Source organism: Bos grunniens, chromosome 26 (assembly GCF_055505025.1).
Source record: "Bos grunniens cultivar Pamir isolate PY7600 chromosome 26, Bosgru_T2T1.0, whole genome shotgun sequence".
In the NCBI taxonomy this organism is placed as follows: domain Eukaryota; kingdom Metazoa; phylum Chordata; class Mammalia; order Artiodactyla; family Bovidae; genus Bos; species Bos grunniens.
This window is the reverse complement of record NC_141190.1, coordinates 46980066-47001900: the sequence shown is the minus strand read 5'-3', so window position 1 is coordinate 47001900 and position 21835 is coordinate 46980066.

Sequence of the window (21835 nt, the reverse complement as noted above, 5' to 3'; positions counted from 1 at the left end):
TCAGTCGCTCAGTCGTGTCTGACTCTTTGTGACCCCATGGACTGCAGGACGCCAGGCCTCCCTGTCCATCACCAACTCCCTGAGCTTGCTCAAACCCACGTCCATTGAGTTGGTGATGCCATCCAACCATCTCATCCTGTTATCTCCTTCTCCTCCCACCTTCAATGTTTCCCAGCAACAGGGGCTTTTCCAATGAGTCAGTTCTTCACATCAGGCGGCCAGAGTATTGGAGTTTCAGCTTCAGCATTAGTGCTTCCAGTGAATATTCAGGACTGATTTCCTTGAGGGTGGACTGGTTGGATCTCCTTGCAGTCCAAGGGACTCTCAAGAGTCTCCTCCAACACCACAGTTCAAAGACATCACTTCTTCGGCGCTCAGCTTTCTTTATGGCCCAGCTCTCACATCCATACAGGACTCCTGGATCAGCAGCAGGTGATCCACTTGCAGAACAGTGACGCCTGCTAACAACCGTGGTGGAGGAGGAGGCTGTGCTGGGAGCTCCAGGCCTGTGACTGGCTTGAGCCTGGCCTTGCTTTGCTGCTCATCAGCCCTGGAACCTTGACACGTCGGTTCTGTGGCTCCCGCCTGTTTCTCCCTGGATCTGAAGGGTCAGTTTCCTGCAGTTCAGAGACAAATGACTCCAGGATGCAGAGCCTGGGGACCCATCCTATATCCTTACTGACCTGTGCTTTGGATTCACCTGGCTCCCTGGTGAAAGCCACATCGAGGTCCCGTAAATCACACTGACGGGGCGCCTGCCAAGCCTGCCCCGTCTGTCTTCATTTATCCTTCACCAGCTTGGGAAAAGGGCTCAGCCAGTGGGGCCTCCAGCCCACCCTGCCCTCGTAGGAGGGGATTTTAGAAGCCCTCAAAACAAACAGAATGAACCTGCTGATGGCGATTCCTCACGGAGTTTCTGAGCTTGCCTTCTCTTTCTGAGAAGAAACATATCTACCTGAACACACTTACTGGGCGTTGTTGACGGAGTGAGATGAACACTCTCCCTCTTGCCCCAGGAACTCCTTGCCACTTCTGGTTTTAATCTTTAGGAAAGGAACGGCCGTTCCTATTACAAACTAAGTGACTAGAGAAATTTTAAAAGCACTGTAATTTATATTTAAGAATATCGTGGCTTATATGCCCCATGAGGAAGGGATGGGAAGCACACAGTGAAAATTCCATTCTCTCCAGAGTAAAGGTTTTGCTCAGATATTGTGTTTAATAAACCTGCTTAGTAAAATGCAGGGACAGCCTTGTCTTCTCAGAACAAGGTAGTGTTTTCAGCTTTATATGAGTGCATGCGTGCTTAGTTGCTGCATCATGTCTGATTCTTTGCAACCGCATGGATTGTAGCCCACAAGGCCCCTCTGTCCATGGGATTTTCCGGGCAAGAGTACTGGAGTATTCTTCTGGTATTTCTCCTCCGGGGGATCTTCCTGACCCAGGGATCAAACCCAGGTCTCTTGCACTGCAGGTGGGTTCTTTACCGTCTGAGCCACCAGGGAAGCCCCTTTCAGCATTATGCAAGGGTTATTTTCGGCCATACTTGGTCTTCATTGCAGCGAGCGGGCTTTCTCTAGTTTTGGCCCATTGACTTATTTGCCCCGTGGCATGTGGGATCTTAGTTCCTCGACCAGGGAGTGAACCCATGTCTCCTGCCTTGGAAGGTGGATTCTTCATCACCAGACCACCAGGGAAGTCCCAGCTTTATGAAATTGATGTAAATACCTGGGAGCTAAGGACCTGTGGGATGAGTGATGCTTTGAAACTGAAGCCAGAAACCAGCATCTGCCTGGAAGGAGGGAGTCTGGGAAGCAGGTGTTGGGGTGGTCCAGAGGGAGCCCCAGGAGGTGGTGGTCTCCTGCAGACCCCCTCTGACCAGACTGAGTGCTGCTTTCCCTACGGAATGTCAACTCTCGGCAAGTCCAGTGGATTCCTTGAGTCCTTGTAGCTGTTCAGTCGCTCAGTCGTGTCTGACTCTTCACGATCCCATGGGCTACAGCACACGGGGCTTCCCTGTCCCTCACCATCTCCCAGAGTTTGCCCAAGTTCATGTCTACTGAATCATGTCCATTGCATCCTTGAGTCCTATATTTCCCTAGACAGAGGTCTAGGCAGCTCTGTTCCACAAGGCTGCAGCTTTGGAATGGAGTCTGGGTCTCCCCTGGAGCTGAATCCCTTCCACCTCCCTCTGGATCCCACTTGGCCCAGTCTTGGCTGCTTCACCTCTTGCCATCACAGGAGGTACCAGAAAAAGCATTTCTGCAGAGCTCGCTTTGCCGCGCCTGTTCTCCAAGAAGAGTATCTAGTGAAGAGGTGCGTTTCTTCCCTAAAGAAACTATTTCAGGCAAGTGTCCAAGGATCTATCTGTTGTATACTTTCAGTAGTAAAAATTCATCAGGATTTCTTAAACTGGTGTTCTGAGAATTTGGAAAGCTTATCAGCACACACACAAAAGAAAAAAGAAAGGAGAAGTGAGCATGTTTGGAGGTTCCTTTTTGTTGTATCTCTTTAAACAGAAAACCAGTTGAAACCTCCCCAGAGAAGTTCAAGTGTCCCGTCCTTAGAGCAGTCTGTTCCCTACATACTTTCAAAGACGCGAGCGAGCCTTCGGTCGGTGTCAGGTGTGAGTGAGCTGGCAGCTGACCCGCCGCCTCCTGTTGCTGGCGATGCTTCAGCTCTACCATCTCCCACCTCCTCTCCTTCCTCCAGTCACTGAGCCTTCCTGCCTGTTCCCTTGACGCCAGCCCCCGCATGCCAGCTCTTGCCCTGCATCACTGAACTTCTCAGGGTGCTCTGCTGTAAGGTCAAAAGTGTTTCTGTATTCCTTGTGCTCATGTTTATGCATCATTTGTGTGAAAAGTACGATAACCCATTAGAGTGCGACACTGCTGTATAGCCGGTTGAGTTAGCTGGGTACCTAGGCTAACTTTGTTGAACTTGCGAACAAACTGGACTCACAAACACGCTCCAGGGATGGAGTTTGTTTGTATGTGGGGGACTGGCAGTGATTCACACCACCAACCAGGAGAAATGAAGGAGAACTGAATTTCTCCTTCAAACTCTTCCAAATTGAAAGAAGAGTTTCTAGGATTTTTAAAGCATGATGTCACAGCCGTGAGAAAACTGGACACTCCCTCCATCTGGCTTTTCCTCAGGGTTTCAGATGAAGATGAGGAACCAAAGTCCCTGAGCGAAGAAGGCAGAATGCTTTTCTCTGCAAGAAATTTGCTTGGCGGCCTTCATTTGTACTGAAAGCAAGGCGACCCCGTTGAGAATCTCCATGGCAGTGGAGGGTAATTGCAGTGAAAAATGAGGCTAAATTAGTGAAGAGACAAATGCTGCCATCTGTCAAGTGACATTTCAGTTGTCTTAACATCATCATCCATCTCTTAAAGTTTGAGCCTTTCAACCCGAAGAAGCTTTTGAACACCAAACAGAGAGAAGATGTACTCTCGATTCGTATTTCCACTCTGCATATGAGGGGGCGAGAAATTACACCCTCACATGGATTACACCATCCTGAGAATTTTTCTAGCTTCCTTAGTGACTGGCAATTTTTAAGGGCTCTGAGTGTGTCTCTGTGATCACTCTCAACATTGCCAAAGGGACTGGACTTAGGGTTTCCACTAGGAGAAAGAAATAGGCTGTGTGTTCTCAAGGGAAGGTGTGTGGTGTATGTGTGTATATGTGTGTGTGTGTGCGTGTGTGTGTGCACCTACAGAATCTCACAAAGTGGTTGAGAAAGAGGGCTGACTTTATCAAAAGCAGACATCTGCATAGACTGATGTCAACAGCGCATGTATGTATGACTGGTAGAGCCTTGCCATGGTCCTTTCAGGGAATCGGACCAGAAATCTCAAGGTCTTTTTAGCACAAACTTGTAGGCAGCTTTGTCATTTTAGAGCAGGGATTCTCACCCCCAGCACAGCTGATGTGTTGGGCCCGATGATTCTCTGTCTCAAGGACTGTCCGCTGCATCACAGGATGTTTAGCAGCACCCCTGACCGCTACTCACTGGGTACCCGTAGCATCCTTCCCCACCCTAAGCTGTGACAAGCAAAGATGTGTCCAGACTGGCTTCGTGTCCCTGGGGGCAAAACTACCTGAGTGAGGTCTACCAGTGTACTGACGTGTGTGTGTTGGTGGGGGGGCGGGGGGTGGGGAGTGTGTGTGTTTCTGGTGATGAGATGTTAAAAGGCCCCATGTACCCCAGAAAGCCCTCCATGGGGTTGTCTGTGTACGAGCCATCTGACACGTCTCTAAAGGACAGTGATCTCTTTTGTCCTGTTTACCTTACTGGCAGGTGGCTGGCCGGGGTCTTTGGAAAGATCAATCAGATGCCTCTCAGAGAAGCTGCCCTGATTTTGCCTTCGGGCTCTGCCTTCTGCCCCGCTAAGCCCCTCTCCTCCACCCTCACCTGATCCTTGGGATTCTTTGGGACGATGGTGACAGGGAGTGTTGATTTCAGAAGATGCACGAGCTTGGGGAGTGCCTGGCGGTTCCCAGGACCTGTGTCTCTGCCCTCAGCCCTGCTCTGACCCGCCCGGCCAGTCTCCATGGCCCCTGACACCACTCTCCTGATAGGTGAGGGACAGCTCGCCCCAGGACATGGCTCCTCCTTCATGTTCTCGGAGGCCTGAGGACCATCCTACGTCCCCACGGGTGTGACCGTCTGGCTTTTGTGCAGCCACATTCTGCCGTCCCCTGGCCCTGGGGAACCACCTGTGCTCTGGTTCCTGGCGGTGATGCTGTTGATTACAAAGCTGGAAAAGGTTAGCGCCAAACAGACCATCCTGGAAGATGAGGGAAACCGAGTCAGCTAGCTTGGACCGAGCGCCCATGCGGGCTGCCTGTTCCGAGTCTCTCTTGGCCTCCACGAAGCCAGAAAAGGGTGCCATCTATCCGTAAGAAAGACCACACAGAGCAGTTCCATCAGCCGGCCCTTTGGGATGTGTCGCCACTCCGAGGACCAGACCCCAGGGATTCAGAGAGGAAGGACCCACCCATCCGGGCCTTGAGGATAGAGCTTCACGGTGCACAGATGGGGATGGGGAGAGGGGGGGTGATGAGGGACCCAGATTGATCTCCAAAGACTTTTCTCAGTGATCTGCCCACCAGCCAGCCACAGATCACAGACCACCTGCTCTGCCAAGCATGTGTGTTTGTGTTAAGTCTCTTCAGTTGTGCTGGACTCTTTGTGACCCTGTAGACTGTAGCCCACCAGGCTCCTCTGCCCACGGGCTTCTGCAGGTGAGAATACTGGAGTAGGTTGCCGTGCCCTTCTGCCGGAGCTCTTCCCCACTCAGGGAAGGAACCTGCATCTCTAATGTCTCCTGCATTGGTAGGCGGGTCTCTTTACCCCCAGCGCCACCTGGGAAGCCGGCCAAGCATTCTGCTAGGACTCAAAGATGCAAGAGATGGCTCCTTCTCTCCAGGGGCTCAAGATCAAGTGGACCATCAACACTACTATGATCAGACGTGGGGACCCTGCAGACCTGGGCAGGCAGCTGGCACGCGCCTCCTCTCCCTAAGGAGGGCCCCCACCCAGTCCCTGGAAGGTGACTGTCCCTGCCAGGATGGGCTTGGCAGAGCTCTGAGCCTGGTGGGCAGAGATGTGGCCTGCTCTGCACCCCTGGGGGAGCCTCCTTCAGAGGACCTTGGGTGTTGCTGAGGAATCTAAGTGGTTGTTTAGAGAAAGAATTAAATGACCACCTTTGTGAAAAGGGGGCTTCCCTGATAGCTCAGTTGGTAAAGAATCCATCTGTAATGCAGGAGACCCCAGTTTGATCCCTGGGTAGGGAAGATCCACTGGAGAAGGGATAGGCTACTCACTCTAATGTTCTTGGGCTTCCCTGGTAGCTCAGCTGGTAAAGAATCTGCCTACAATGCAGGGAGACCTGGGTTCGATCCCTGTATTGGGAAGATCCCCTGGAGAAGGGAACAGCTACCCACTCCAGTATTCTGGCCTGGAGAATTCCATGGGCTGTACAGTCCATGGGGTTGCAAAGAGTCGGACACGACTGAGGGACTGTCACTTTTCACTTCTTTTGTTTAAAGACAAATATCATATGATATCACCTATATGTAAAATTTTTTAAAAAATGATATAAATGAACTTATTTACAAAGCAGAAACAGACTCACTGATGTAGAAAATAAACATATGGTTACCAAATGGGAAAGGGGAGGATGGATAAATTAGAATTTTGGGATTAACATGTATACATCATTATATATAAAACAGATAACGAATAAGGACCTGCAGTATAGCACAGGGAACTATACTCAGTATTCTGTAAGAACCTGTAATGAAACAGAACCTAAAAAAGAATAGATGCATATAAATGTATAACCAAATCACTTTGCTGTATTCCTGAAACTAACACAACTTTGTATATCAACTAAATTTCAGTAAATTTCTCTTTTTCTTTTTTTTTTAGAAAAGAAAGAATTACTTGGCTGAGGACCAGGGGGAGCGGGCTTGAGGACAGGGGCTATGGCTCTTCTTAAGCAGCGTCATGCAGATGCTTGACCATGTCTCTGCTCCCTGGGGACTGACGTCTGGTTCTCTGGCCTCGTTCAGGGGACAGAGGATGGTGGAAGCCTGACAACACAAGAAGCTCAACTGGGGAGTCATTTGCCCCTGGAGGCCTCGGCCAGCCCAGGGCCCGGGCAGCAGAGTTGCCCCGCTGAGCAAATAAAAATACAGGAAAACCAAATTAAATTTGAATTTTGGATAAGTAACAAATGAGACACATTTATACTAAAATTATTTGCTGTTTCTCAAAAATTGAAACTTAACCTGGCACTCCCACCTGGTGCACGGGGTCAGTGGTCTCCTAGGAGGCCCCCGCACCCCAGGTCTTACCCCAGGGGCGCCCAAGAGGTGGGTGTCCATCTCAGCCCCATGCTAACTGCCATCAGGTGACCTGAAGTGATTCATTCACGTCTCAGCTTCCCCTTTTGGACAAGATAAGCTTACCCAAGCCATCTCCAAATTATCAGTTCACAATTTCATCTCCCTTTGCTTTTTAAAGGGTACCATCCATTACACTGGCCTACCCCAGTGGCTCAGTTGGTAAAGAATTTATCTCCAATGCAGGAGACATAAGAGATGTGGGTTCAATCCCTGAGTCAGGAAGATCCCCTGGAGAAGGGAATGGTAACCACTCCAGTATTCACGCCTGGAGAATCCCATGGACAGAGGAGCCGAGCCGGCTATATGGTCCATAGAGTCACAGAGAGTCAGACACGACTGAAGCGACTGAGCACGCACGCACCCATTACATTAAAGCCTATACAAGTTGGTAAAAAAAACACCTTCCCTGAAGCTGCCTGGTTTATAGATCCAATGCCATTATTTTCCAAACCGTATTCTTTCAGTTCAGTTCAGTTCAGTCACTCAGTCATGTCCGACTCTTTGTGACCCCATGAATCGCAGCATGCCAGGCCCCCCTGTCCATCACCAACTCCTGGAGTTCACTGAGACTCACGTCCATCAAGTCAGTGATGCCATCCAGCCATCTCATCCTCTGTCGTCCCCTTCTCCTCCTGCCCCCACTCCCTCCCAGCATCAGAGTCTTTTCCAATGAGTCAACTCTTCGTATGAGGTGGCCAGAGTACTGGAGTTTCAGCTTAGGACAGCCATAGTTTAGACAAAAATGAAATATATTTTCTCTACCCAAAAGTACATTAAGAATGGCCAAAAGGAAACTGAAACTATTCTACAACTCTCTTTTCAAAGAAAAGCTACCTGTCAACATGAAGTAAGGCATGCCAGTTGCTAAGCCCAGTATTCAATGAAGTTGCAAATACATTTTAAAATGAAATTTGAGTAATCTCTAGCAAGTCCTTAATTTATGCAACTTACATGGGGTCAGTCAGAAGACATTCTAAGAGAGAAACAGTGTGATTGATCTGCATCCAGTTCTTCCCAAATGCATGCTCCAGAGTGGGTATGGGCCGTGGTACACCCTGAGGGCCTGCAGGTCTCTGCTGCAGGCGGGGGAGTGGGATTCTAGCCCCTACGGCTGTGGATGCAAAGTTGGCCAATATGGCACCTTGAGATACAAGGTGATTATTTCAACTGCACTCAGAATGGACCAGCCCTGCTCTGCACGTACCAGTCTCCAATGGTACCTTGGTAATTCCAGCCGAGTTACCTAAGGGAATGTCATGTTAGTTTCCAGTGAGGCATCCCTTTAAAGTAATGTTCTAGGCTAATTTTGATCAAACTCTCTCTCTTTCAAAAATATTTATTCATTAATTGGCTGTGCCAGGTCTCACTTGTGGCATGCAGAATCTTCAGTTGTAGCTCTTGGACTCTTAGTTATCATTTGTGGGATCTAGTTCCCTGCCAGGGATCCAACCTGGGTCCCCTGCAGTAAGAGTGAGGATTCTTAGCCACTGGACCGCCAGGGAAGTCCTGATGGTCTCTTTAAACTTAGCAGTCAATTATTGACCTCCAACTAAGCACCCCAAAACTACAAAAAATCAGCTTTTACCTCATATTCTCTATTATTATTATTATTATCTCATGTTGTCTCATGTTGCTGCTGTGGGTCAGGAATTTGGGCATTGCTTGCTGGATGAGTCTATCTTGGGATGTCTTTTGAGGTTGCAGTAAGGATTTCAGGAGGCTTGCAAGGATTCACAGGGATTTCAGGAACTGGCAGGGGGCTGAAATCAGCTATCAGCAGGTTGGACTTGGGCTGGAGGAACCATGTCTGAGATGATGCCTTCATGTAGCCACTGGCAGGAAGCCTCAGCTCCTGGCCACGTGGAACTCTCCAAAAGACTGATTGAGCATCCTTACAACATGGTGGCTGCCCTTCCCCATAGCAAAGGAACCAAAACAGAAAACAAGGAGTGTTCTAGCCAGGGACTATGCTAACCTTCCCTGTATTTTTCCGTTCTATTATATGCACTGCTCTACACCTGAAGCCCTGGTGGCTCAGACGGTGAAGAATTGGCCTGCAATGCAGGAAACCTGGGTTCTACCCCTGGGTCAGGAAGATCCCCTGGAGAAGGAAATGGCAACCCACTCTAGTATTCTTGCCTGGAGAATTCCATGGACAGAGGAGCCTGGCGGGCTACAGTCCATGGGGTCACAGAGTCGGACACGACTGAGTGACTCATACCGAACTACTGGACATCTGAAATGAATACACTGTTAATCAACTATACTCCAATATAAAATGAAAAAGTTCCTGAAGTCTTTTATAACTTAGTCATACCCACCATGGTTTATTCATTGGCACTGAACAGCAACATCCAGCCCACGCCCACAGGGAAAAGAATTGGGGCCCACGTGTTGAAGAGAACTGTGTTGGAGAATGCGTGTAAGCAGTTTAGAACTACCGCAAGGGTGACAGATTCTAAAGTGACTCGCCTAAACCTCAGACAGGCGGGGCTTCAGGCTTTAGCTGGAGGGAACGCAAGGGTTGGATCTGGGCTCCTGGATCCTCAGCTCCCAGGTGGCTGGCTCTGCCTCTGCTTGGTGACCGAGAGGTTGCCTCTCAGGGCCCCTCGGGGGGCATCCCCGGAAGCCCTGGGCAGGCGGAGTCACCCCTGCAGCCTGGGAATCCGGAATGTGAATGAATCTCCCCCAGGGCAGTCCCCTTGGTGCCCACAGGGCTGAAGGCAGAGGTACTGATGGGGAAGGGCAGGCCACATGGGCTCGGGGTTCCCCTTTCTTCTAGAACAGACCGTGCTGAGTGGGGGCTCCCCAGAGCCCCTGAGGAGTCTGGGAAAGGACATTCTGAGACCAGCTAGGGCTTGAGAGAAAGGAAAAGGAAGCGAGAAATGACAACACAGAGGCTGGGCCCGAGGGACCCGTTTCTGGAGAGGCTGTCGTGGACAGGGACAGACGGAGGCAGGCTCCGCTCTCAGGTCTCAGCGATTCTGACTCTGGGGAACAGGAGGTCGTCTGGCCGATCCGCTGTTCAAGACTAGGGCTCACTAGGAAGCCCAAGAGCCTCTTCTGGGCCACGCAGCCTGGGCCTCTGTGGCACCCGGGGTTTGTATGTTGTACTGAGCAATTTTGGGATGGTCCCAGGACAGTATGCGACAGCCGTCATAACTGTCCCCCTCAAGCAGCATCTCAGGATGAGCCCCCGGGTCTGAGGAGCATCATAGCTCCCTGTGCCCCTGTCCCATCTGCTCAGACCCCTTCTTCCCCACCCCGAGGCTGGTGAGCAGGGGTCTCTCCTGGTTCCTGCAGCCCTCAGCTCTCCTCATCACAGGCTGCATCTTCTCTGGGCCTGTTTCCCCCTCGGGGTGGTGTTCTCTGGTCCAGTGAATCACCCTCTTCCAGGTCTCCTGGGGGCTTTTGTTCATGGGCAGCGCTCTTGAGGACTCCAAACAGTACCAAAGCTGACGGTCGGTTACCGATTCTTACATGTGGTGCTAGTGGTTAAGAACATGCCTGCCAATACAGGAGACATAAGAGCTGTGGGTTTGATCCCTGGGTTGAGAAGATCCCCTGGAGGAGGGCAGGGAAACCCACTCCAGTATTCTGGCCTGGAGAATCCTATGGATACTTTCTCTGAAGCACAAGCCCTGAAGACCTCCCTCCATGCCTGAACCTTGCAACAACCCCATGAGGAGGAAGCAGGAGGTGGGCGGAGCTTCCAGACCCAGTGGGTGGAGCGCCAGCCCTGGGAACTCAGGGCCTCTGACCCAGTGCTGCCTCACAAATCTCTCAGCCAAGGTGGAAATGCTGTGTCACCCGCACTGTCCAATATGCAGGCATCAGTCACAAGCGGCTGCTGAGCCCTTGAAGCATGGCCGGTGCAACTGGAGAGCAGAGCTTTCACTCTTCTTTAATTTTAACTTCCTTAGACAGCCACAGCAACTGTGGTGCAGGAGAAGACTCTTGAGAGTCCCTTGGGCTGCAAGGAGATTCAACCAGTCCATCCTAAAGGAACTCAGTCCTGAATATTCACTGCAAGGACTGATGCTGAAGCTCCAATACTTTGGCCACCTAATGTGAAGAACTGACTTACTGGAAAAGCCCCTGATGCTGGGAAAGATTGAGGGCGGGAGGAGAAGGGGACGACAGAGGATGAGATGGTTGGATGGCATCACTGACTCGATGGACATGAGTTTGAGCAAGCTTCGAGCGTTGTTGATGGACAGGGAGGCCTGGCGTGCTGCAGTCCATGGGGTCGCGAAGAGTTGGACACGACTGAGCGACTGAACTGAGCTGAACAGCCACGTCTGGTGGTCCTGCCCCTTCATTTCACGCCCATGGAAACTGAGATGCAGTGAGAGGAAGTGGATGGCATCAGACCCCTCGGGAATCCCAGAGAGGAGATTCCCTCCGGCAGCAGGGTCCTTGTCACCCACAGCAACTTGCTCACAGAGGTCAGCATCTGCCGGGCTGACTGGCTGGTGGGGACAGGGCCCAGGTGGGCAGGGAATCCCTGCTTTGTCCGGACAGATGCTCAACTCTGCTGAGAGTGCAGAATCAAGACCCTCGACCTCTAAACAGCAGGGGAGGGTCAAGTGCTGGGACCTCACAGCTTGGGGTCCCAATGTGGCCCCCATGAGGTCCGGCCTCCTTTGGGGTCTTCTTTGGAGTCTCTTTTTGGGCTTGAGCACTCTGATGACTCTCCCCAGCCGACTCCCTCAGACACACTGAGAACCCTGAATGGATATGCAGCCTGCACTCACCCCTCCAAGCAACGTAAAGGTCTATGAAAGACGTGCCAAGCAGTGAGTCCCGGGGGGATTTATTTTTTCCACTTAAGCACAACGACGATGCTCTTTTATTATGTAGCCATTTGGGGACCATACAGGCCAGGGCCGTAGGCAACGGAGTCAAGCCTGTTATAGCCTCAAGCAGTCGGAAAGCCCAGAGTCACTACTCCTCTTAAATGAAATGGGGATCAGGGTGAGGAAAAGACTAACTTGAGCTAAATTGGTAAATGCTTATAATTTACAAAATTACGCAAAAGTCAAAGACTTCAATTTCCTTTCCATCAAGGCATATTCTGTGGGAAAAATCAAATCGCCTCATATCTCTGCATTTGTGCTGTTAGGTGCTAGGACTAATTTGAGGGAATTATTTTGTTGAACTCTGAGCAGTTCACCCCAGGAAGCCTATGAAAACTCTCAGGGGCTACTTCGGAGTGCTGCAAACACAATGAACTTCTATCAGCAATAATTTGCCCTCATTTCCTGTGGGCTGTTACCCTGGCAACCCTCCCGTGGTACCCCATTGCTCCTCCCTAGGTGTTCTAGAATGAAGAGCTTCTCTTCAGAGCTGGGGCAGCTCTCAGGTGCCAGATCCTCTGCAGGAAATTGCTTTACTTTCCTGAGAGTAAAATCCCACTCTTACACCATCCTAAATTGACAAAGACAAAACTTAATTTTGTGGTCTGAGGACCCTAACAGAAGCCAGCAGTGAGCTCCACAGGATTGTTGTTCCCTGATTGTCACCAGCCCCCTGCCCCAATCCATTTCCAGCCTGTCTGTCCTGCTCTGGGCCCAGGAGACCCACCTCCCCGCTGTTGGAACAGAGGACTGTGTGCCTGCCTCGAGTCCCAGCGTTGCGCTGGAGGTGTTGGGTCCCTCGGTGACTCTGTTCCTTTGAAATGGGCCCTGTACACACAGGATGTCGACGGGCCCCTCATGTCACAAGCATGCACACACATCGGTGTCCTGTGGGACAAGTGGTCACCTCTGCCACTGGAGAAGAGGGCTGGAACCCCCACCCAAAGTGGGCCTCTCTGTCATGGCAATTATTTTGATCTAAAGGCAACAGAGAAAAGGCAGATGTGGGGAAAAGCTCTTTACTTCCTTAACTGCCTAAAAATAAATTCCTCTGCCTTAAAGAGAATTTCCATTTAAAAAGATTTCTCCCTCCAGGAAGACAGCGATTCCTGGAGACAAAGTCCATCACCTGAGAAAATGTATCTCTGCTCAAGAGGACCCGTATTTAACGTACATTTCCTCCCCTCCCAGGCCTCCCCTTCCAACCTAGAGGCCTGATCCCGTTTTCTATTTTTTTTAAATATAGTTTGAATTAATGCTCACATTATTCATCTACTTATGTATCTTTGGCTGGCTGGGTCTGCGTGGCTGTGCGGGCTCTTCTCTGGTTGCAGTGAGTGGGCTTCTGGTTGCGGCGGCTTCTCTTGCAGCAGAGCACGGGCTCTCGATGCACCAGCTGTGGTAGTTCCAGCACGTGGGCTCAGTAGTTGTGGTTCTCGGACTCTAGAGCTCAGGCGCAATAGTTGTGGCACGCAGGCTTAGTTGCTCCACAGCCTGCGGGATCTTCCCGGACCAGGGATCCAACCTGTGTCTCCTGCATTGGCAGGTGGATTCATTACCACTGAACCACCAGGGACACCTCTGAGTACTCTTTCTCTGTTTAGTCTAAGATGATATATAAGTCCCAGTCTCCTGGCTACCTCCAAGAGCCACATTTTTTCATGGCAATCTCCTTTAAAACTGTGTTCTCTTTCTTGTCTGGATTTGGGGGCTGTACCACCTCCAAGAAAAGTCAGAGGAGAGTCAGATTAATTCCTCACCAAAACCTTCCTCTCAAGGGCAGCTGGGTGGAGACTCTTGCATGATGGAGTTCCTCAGTGGTGCCCGGGAACCACTTCCTGACTCCTCCGCCTGCTCCGATGTTCGGTTCTGGTGGGCCTCACGTGGCGGCCACTGACACATTTGTCACCAGGAGACATGACCTCAGCTTAGCCAAAGCCGCGCCATTCTTTGGCACCATTTAAGGTCATATATGTTGTTTTCTGCATCTGGCCACAATGGGGTATTTGGATAAAACACATATCAAATTTGACTTTGCAACCACTTTAGACGCACAATGGAATGTCAAAGAAGTGCTGTTAAAGCACTTAGGTTCAATTTAGACGAGATAAGAGACACATTGGAGGATTAGGGAATAAGAACAGAAGATTCTCAAATAAAGATTCTGGTCTGTCGTGAAAAATCAGGTTAATTTTGAATTTGTGATGCCCACAGTTATTTGTTATAAACTGTTGCTCGCTGTTACTCATATGAATCAAATCAAGCCACCCCCTAAAGTCAAGTAGATTGTAATTTGTTATTTTCACTTTTTAAAATGTTAAAAATGATTTAAAATGTTTAAACAATTTTTAGGGGAAAAAAAGTAAATAGAAAGAAACTACTTGTGAAGTATAACTTAAGTGACATTCCACAAAGCATATCAGAAAATTAGAACAAATGAAAAATTTTGCATGACTATGAAGGAGAAATTTCTATAAAATATTCCTGAAATTAGCACCTGTAAATAGAACTGTTATGTCAAAAAAAAGGGAATTGAACATGTGTACTATACCGTACTGGTGTTGGAGAAGACTCTTGAGAGTCCCTTGGACTGCAAAGAGATCCAACCAGTCCATTCTAAAAGAGATCAGTCCTGGGTGTTCTTTGGAAGGACTGATGCTAAAGCTGAAACTCCAATAATTTGGCCACCTCATGGGAAGAGCTGACTTATTGGAAAAGACTCTGATGCTGGGAGGGATTGGGGGCAGGAGGAGAAGGGGACGACACAGGATGAGATGGCTGGATGGCATCACCGACTTGATGGACGTGAGTCTGAGTGAACTCCAGGAGTTGGTGATGGACAGGGAAGCCTGGCGTGCTGCAATTCATGGGGTCACAAAGAGTCGGACATGACTGAGCGACTGAACTGAACTGAACTATACCATATTACTATTTCAGTTTTCTTTATAGAATTCCAGCACTGAAAAATTTGAAGGAGGAAAGAAAAACTTACACTGAGTACATCTATATGTTGTTTTAAGATACATGAAATTGCTTAATAAGTAAGAGTAATTTACATGATAATCTTAACACATTGTGAGTGTTTTTCAGTAAGGATAATTTATCATGGGAGATCCCATTATAATATATTAGTGTGATATGTAAAATTTGTGCTTTCTTTGGGAATTTAATCATTGCTTAAAATGTTATTGCCTGTTCCAGTTGCTACTGCCTCAGCAAGGCAAACATCCCCCAAATTGAACTTAAGAAAATACGTAACTAAGAACTACATTAACTCTAGAAATGTTGTCTAACTTGGCATTATTGTCTATATTAAAAAAAAGAGTACAACTTTTCTTTTGTAAAACTTTTCTTTATGAAACTTTTATATTAAACATAATTTGTGATTTTCCTAAAACAGAATGAAGGAAAACAGATCTTGTGGGTTAAGTATATTAAAATGTATGGATTTACATAAGCATTTTGCTATTCATCTGTATATGGCTAGCCTATCAGAATCCTCAGAAAGGCGTAATAGTAATTAAATTTGGTTAAATTCGTTGGTATTTTGTTGGCTTTATAGCTTTACCTGTACTTTTCTATTTAGTCATCTTGTGGATCCATTTATCATGGTAGGAGGGTAAAACAAGCTTTATCTAGCAATTTGCTAGCTGAGAACATCACATGAAGATGTTTAGATTTGTGGCACGTGGGCCTCTGTCTCTGCTTGCCGGGGCCTCAGGGCTCCCTTTTCCATCCCTAGGCTCTCCGTGACCCAGTTTCATCCTCTCCCAGCCCCTTCAGGCCCAGAAGGTTCTGCCTGCCTCTTGTTACTAGTTGCTGGGGCCTCAGTCTCCTTGGGGATCCCCAAAGCCAGCCCATACCTCCACAAGGGCCCTTTCCTTCAGCAGTTTTCAGATCATCTTCTTAACCCCTAGCCAGCCTCTCTCCAGAACCCTAACTGATACCCCTGGTGTTAGAACATTTAACAACACACCCCATCGTCACGCATCTTGCATCCTTCCAAACTGCTGCGTTTTCTTCACAACACTGATCTCCTCTTGACATTCTAGGATGTCCTGGTGGATGCTGGTTGCTTGTCTCTGCCCTAGGCTGGGAGCTCCCCAAGGGCAAGGCTCTGGCTGGTCTTCTGCCGGAGACCCAGAGATAGGAAGGGTGCCCGTCACTTACATGCTTGATAAAGATCTACTAAGTGACTCTGATGGAAGAAGAGCACATATAAGGAAGGTCTGTAAGAACATCCAGAATTCTAAACAACATCTAAAATTCTCCAAGAACTGGCCCAGGGTATGATTTTATATATAAGTCAGGGAAATGTGAGTGAAAGTGGGAAATGTCTCAAAAGGACCTAGACACCCACCAACCATGGAGTGTCTGACCACAGCCATCTCAACAGCAGAATATGGTTGGTGGGTGTCTAGGTCCTTTTGAGACATTTCCCACTTTCACTCACGTTTCCCTGACTTATATATAAAATCACACCCTGGGCCAGTTCTGGCTTCTGGCGGGCATTCAATACGCACAGTTTCCCAAACGTCCTTTTCTTTGTTAAGAAACGGGAAGGGGGGCTTCCCTGATGGTCAGTGGTGAAGACTCTACCTTCCAATGCAGGGAGTACGGGTTCCATCGCTGGCTAAGACCAATATGCTTCTTGGCCAAAAAATAAAACAGAAGCAATATTGTAACAAGTTTGATAAAGACTTTAAAAGTGGTTCACACTAAAAAAAAAAAAAAAAAATCTTCAAACAAAGAAACAGGAGGGATTTCTCAAGGTCGATCCGATCCCTACCTCAGTCACTTTCTTGAATCAACTACTTTAAAAGTGGGGTACAGGATGCTAAATCAATGAGGCTAAAATTGGCTGAGTGGAGAAATATAATCTTAAGTTGAAACAAACAGCATGTGGATCACAAGTGCCCCATGTGTCCATTTAAATAGGACTTTTATTAAAATAAGAGTTGCCTGATGTTTGACTCACCTAGATCTTTTTTTTTTCTTTCTCCCATAATGAGCTGCCAAGAACCGTGATGTGTAATCACACAGCAATTATTTAGAACCTGTGACCTGATGAACAGTGTTTATGAGTTGCAGGGATTCCTGCAAGGAGTGGATGGAATTGTGCCAGGGTTGGGCTACCTGATGAGGCCCACTCTGATCCCTGCCACTCACAGGGGAGCGGGTCAACAGCTCCAACTAGGGAAATTGCTACTTGGCAGCTCAGGGTGACAGGCAGGCACGGCGGGACTGTCGGAGCGGCATGGGAAATAAACGGGTGTCATGGCGAGGTGTCAGGAGGTAATTAGTAGCCCCTCGGCTGTCTGTAAACAAACATTTCTGATGCATGCCATGAAGAGCTGGAGCTATTTTGGTGATCAATTTTGCACTCACGGGAAGCAGAATTTAATTACTTGTCTGATCTCCAGAGCCCGTCGTCAAGCCTGCACCAATGCAGGAAATAGACACCCCACCTGCAGAGGTGGCAGCTCTGGGTCTTTATTGGGTCGTTTTTTCACTCGTTTACAACAGATCATCTGTCTCCACCAGTTCTTACTTAAGAATAAATAAGATTTTTAAGTTTTCATTTCTAAAGTCAATCAAGAAGGCTCAAAGCATCATTGAAAGGCAGCAGGAGATGAATATAACAGTTACACAAACGTTTACTGAACGTCTCCTATGAACTGCATTCCTGGCTCTGTGTAGGGGCTGCAAAGACAAAGCAGAGTAAAGATCCAGTGTCCAGGCTCCAGGAGCTTATCGTGAAAGGGGAGAGGTGGCGCATTAAACATGAAATGCCAATACATGGTTTAGAATAGAGTTTCATTTCCCATCTCGTGTGTCTTAGCCCCAACTAACTCCAATACTTTGGCCACCTGATGCAAAGCACTGACTCATTTGAAAAGACCCTGATGCTGGGAAAGATTGAAGGCGGAAGGAGAAGGGGATGATAGAGGATGAGATGGCTGGATGGCATCACCGACTCAATGAACATGAGTTTGAGTAGGCTCCGGGAGTTGGTGATGGACAGGTGAGGCCTGGCATGCTACAGTCCATGGGGTTGCAGAGAGTCAGACACGACTGAGTGACTAAACTGAACTGAACTGAAGTTTATGTATGTATTTTTTATTTTATCTATTTATTTGTTGGCTGTGCTGGGTCTTCCTTGCTGTGCAGGATTTTCGCTCGTGGCGGGTAGGGGCTACTCTCACGTGTGTGTGGCTTCTCTTGTTGCGAGAAGGCGAGAGGGTTTCAGTAGGCGCGGCTCCGGGGTTCTAGAGCACAGGCTCAGCAGTTGTGGCGTGCCCCGGCTTAGTTGCTCTGCAGCACGTGGGATCTTCCTAGATCAGGGATGGAACCCGTGTCTCTTGAATTGGCACATGGATTCCTTACCACTGAGTCACCAGGGAATCCCAGCACATTTTTTGGTTGTTGTTGTCTTTTTTAAATCTCTGCTTCTGTCTGGGCCTCTGCTGCAGCATCTTGGGTCAAAGAGTGAAAAGTAACCAGGCTGCACATCACCTTCCAGTTAAGAACTCTCCTCAGACTAAGTCGGTCTGGGTATCTTTGAGTTGTCTGCTGCTGCTGCTGCTGCTGCTAAGTCGTTTCAATTGTGTCCGACTCTGTGTGACCCCATAGATGACAGCCCTGAGTTGTCTAGAGTGAACGAATCAGAAAGGTTCAGACCAGCTACTGGCTTCTTTCCTCTGGAGTCAGCTGTGGCCTTTCATCCCATTCGGTACAAACAGAGCACCCAAGACAGTGGGAGACAGATTCTCCCAGAAGATTGTGGGCCAGCAAAGGCAACGACAGGCCTCGTGAGGGCTGGGATATCTGAAACAGGGAGCCTGGGAGTGCAGATCTGACGAGAAGCATCATCGGGTACAGATTCGCCGAAGTCCGGGGGACGTGGGCTTAAAGGTGAACACCCTCTCATTTTCAAATCATTCTCTCCAACCTTTGAGACGTTTTACCAGGAGAGAGAGTATGTTTTCAGCCATATGGGTTCAACCTTTCTAGTTTAATACCTGTCTGAAAATTAGGGAGCATTAAATCTCTCAGTTAATGACCCTTTTCCCTCCTTTCATCTAAGCAATTAAATATCTGCTAATAGTGTGTATCTCCCAAAACTAAGAGGACTTCACCTGTAAATGTATTTTTAGTCCAGCAGCTGCCACAGCTATGTACCAGTCGCTATTCAAATTGTGCTTTTAATGAGCCACGGTGAGAACTTTCCTCTTTCTTCTTTACCCACTCTGTCTGTCAAAATGAGGCAATAAGACAACCCCAAACTTGACGTGTGATTCAGAAAGCAAAGAGGACAGCTGTGCAGACTCCAGAGATCCGGAAGTATGTGGAGTTCGTGGAGGGCCCACAGGGCTTTCCTTTTAAAAGATACATGTGGGTATCTTCTGTACCTTTGTCTCTGCAGCCAGAGGTGGAAAAGAGCTGAACCTAAGGTTCCACGGGCTCCTGACCGATGAACGCCTGAGCCATTCCGACATCTCACTGAGCAAGGAAGTGAGATGTGTGTCTTACAATGAATGCCTGAGCCATTCCGACATCTCACTGATCAAGGAAGTGAGATGTGTGTCTAACAATGAATGCCTGAGCCATTCCGACATCTCACTGATCAAGGAAGTGAGATGTGTGTCTAACAATGCAGGTTTTCTGTAATGCTTGTGGCCTTTTTATCAATTGGCCACTCTTTGAAGTTGGAACACGCTCAGGTTCAATCCCTGGTCACAGAACTAAGACTCCACATGCCATGTACCCCCCAAGATGATTATATTATTTAAAGCAAAACAACCCCACCTTTCTCCCTGCCTACTACCCTCAGAGATGTGGTAACAAGGAACTTCAAGATGTTGGCACAGTTTTTCAGAACAGAAGGGCTCCCTGCCCCAACTACATGCCAAGCCTCCAAAATGCAGTAACAGAACACATTTCTTCAACATCTTATTTGAAAGCAGGTTTAACATTGGTAAGTAGAGAATGGTTAAGATGACCTTACAGAAGCTCTGTGCCCTAGAGGAGATGGGAGGCTGGCCTCACCCTTGAGAGGCACACTCATCAGGGGGCAGCAGGAGAGAAACCCAGCGGCAGTGAAACCAAATGGTCAGTTAGGATTTGTCAGCCTGGCCTTCCACAGAAGGAATGAGCTCTGGGCTGGCACCAGGGGCCGGCCTGCCTTCATCTTCTTACAAACTCAGGTTCAGCTGCTCAGCACTTGAAAGTCAATACTCAAAAGACAAGTGTCAATAGGAAAGGAAAGTTTGCTTTATTCTGGAGGCCAGCAGCCTGGGGAGAAGACAGACTCATGTCCAAAAGTCAGCTCCCAACAGCTGGTCAGGGAGTAAGAGCTTCTCATGGAGAATTTCAGGGGTGCTCAGGCGGAGGGGGGCTACGTACATGAAAGCACAGTCAGCTCCAAAAACCAACTTGAAATTGGTCCTGGTCAGCATCATCTGGATTGTCTTAAGTACAATTAATCTTCAGCTCCAGGGTTGGATTGTTCCTATTTCTTTAAAATCAGTTCTCGGAATTGTGCAAGATGGAGTAGCTTATGTTGTAGCTACAGTCTGGTCATCAAGTAGCTAACTTCTTCCACCTGGTGGGAGTTTCAGTATCTGCAAAACAGCTCAAAGGTTATGGCTCAGAATATCGTCTACAGCCCCCGAGGAGGAGCTGAAGGTACTTGACTTTATTTAATGACTAAACCACGGGGTCATAAAGAGTCAGATGCAACTTAACGAGTAAGCACGAGCAAGAATCTGTTAGTATTTTGTCTTACTGGACTGTTTTCATTTGTTTCTGCATTTTATCACTTCTCTTATTAAACTTGTTCTTTGGCTAAAGTTTTTCTACAGACAAAAGTCAGGTGGAGGATCTTGGTGGCGGGGCGGGTGGTGGTGGGGGTCTGTCCTGAGAAGGCCCCGCAGGGTCCAGCCCTGTTTCTCTCTCTTTCACTCTTTCTTCCCTTCCATCCATCCTTCCCTTTTTATCCCTCCCTGCCTCATTCCTTTCCTCCTCTCCTTCAGTCAGTTCGTTTCTTCTTTCCCTTCCTTCCCTCTTCCTTCCTAGTCCCTCCCTGCCTCATTCCTTTCCTCCTCTCCTTCAGTCAGTTCGTTTCTTCTTTCCCTTCCTTCCCTCTTCCTTCCTAGTCTTGGTGAATCCCAAACATCTTCCAGCAGAGGTCACACTTTCCTTTGAAATGAAGCAAGGCATTTTTCGCTTTGAGAGAATAACTTAGCTGCTTACTCTGGGCTGGAAATTTCCACACTGCTTGGAGAGACTCCACAGTGACCCGAGGCCATTGGAGAGGCAGGGGCATAGTCTCAGAAATACAAGACCACCGACCAGCTGCGCATCACACATCATGAGCAAGATGATAACACCCATGCTGACCATGTCCGGGTGCCCAGCACTCTCCTTTCATGAGACCTTCGTGTTTATCCCCTCTTGATGTGTTGGCTGAGATAGTGATAGGGAGCCCTGGACATTAGCCTTTCCTTCAGGGGTGTAGGTATCACTGGGGCTTATCAAACCTACATTGTCCACAGATGGGAGGGGTCCCATGAATTCCTTAGGACGACTGCTGAGGGGTCTGACCTTAACAATAGCTGTCTAGGTACTTCTGGTTTGGTGGGATGTGAATTCATCATTCATGAGTTTAGAGAGGGCTTAATGGTAGAGGTGAGAACAGAGCACAGCTTTAGGAGATGTGTCAAAACTAGACTGGCAGAGGGAAAGAGGTGAGACATGACTCGGGAAAAGTCCAAGCAGTTTCCTTGGGAAGTCACATGGGGCATGTTTCTGGGTGACAAGTCCATTTGGCTTATAGCTCTAAATGCATTGGAGAAGGAAATGGCTACCCACTCCAGTGTTCTTGGAGAATCCCAGGGACGGGGAGCCTGATGGGCTATCATCTATGGGGTCGCACAGAGTCAGACATGACTGAAGCGACTTAGCAGCAGCAGCAGCAGCAAGATTTACTGAGCACGTCCTAAATCCACTCCTCTGAGCTAAGTAACTTCTATTCATTAGCTTGATTGGGTTCT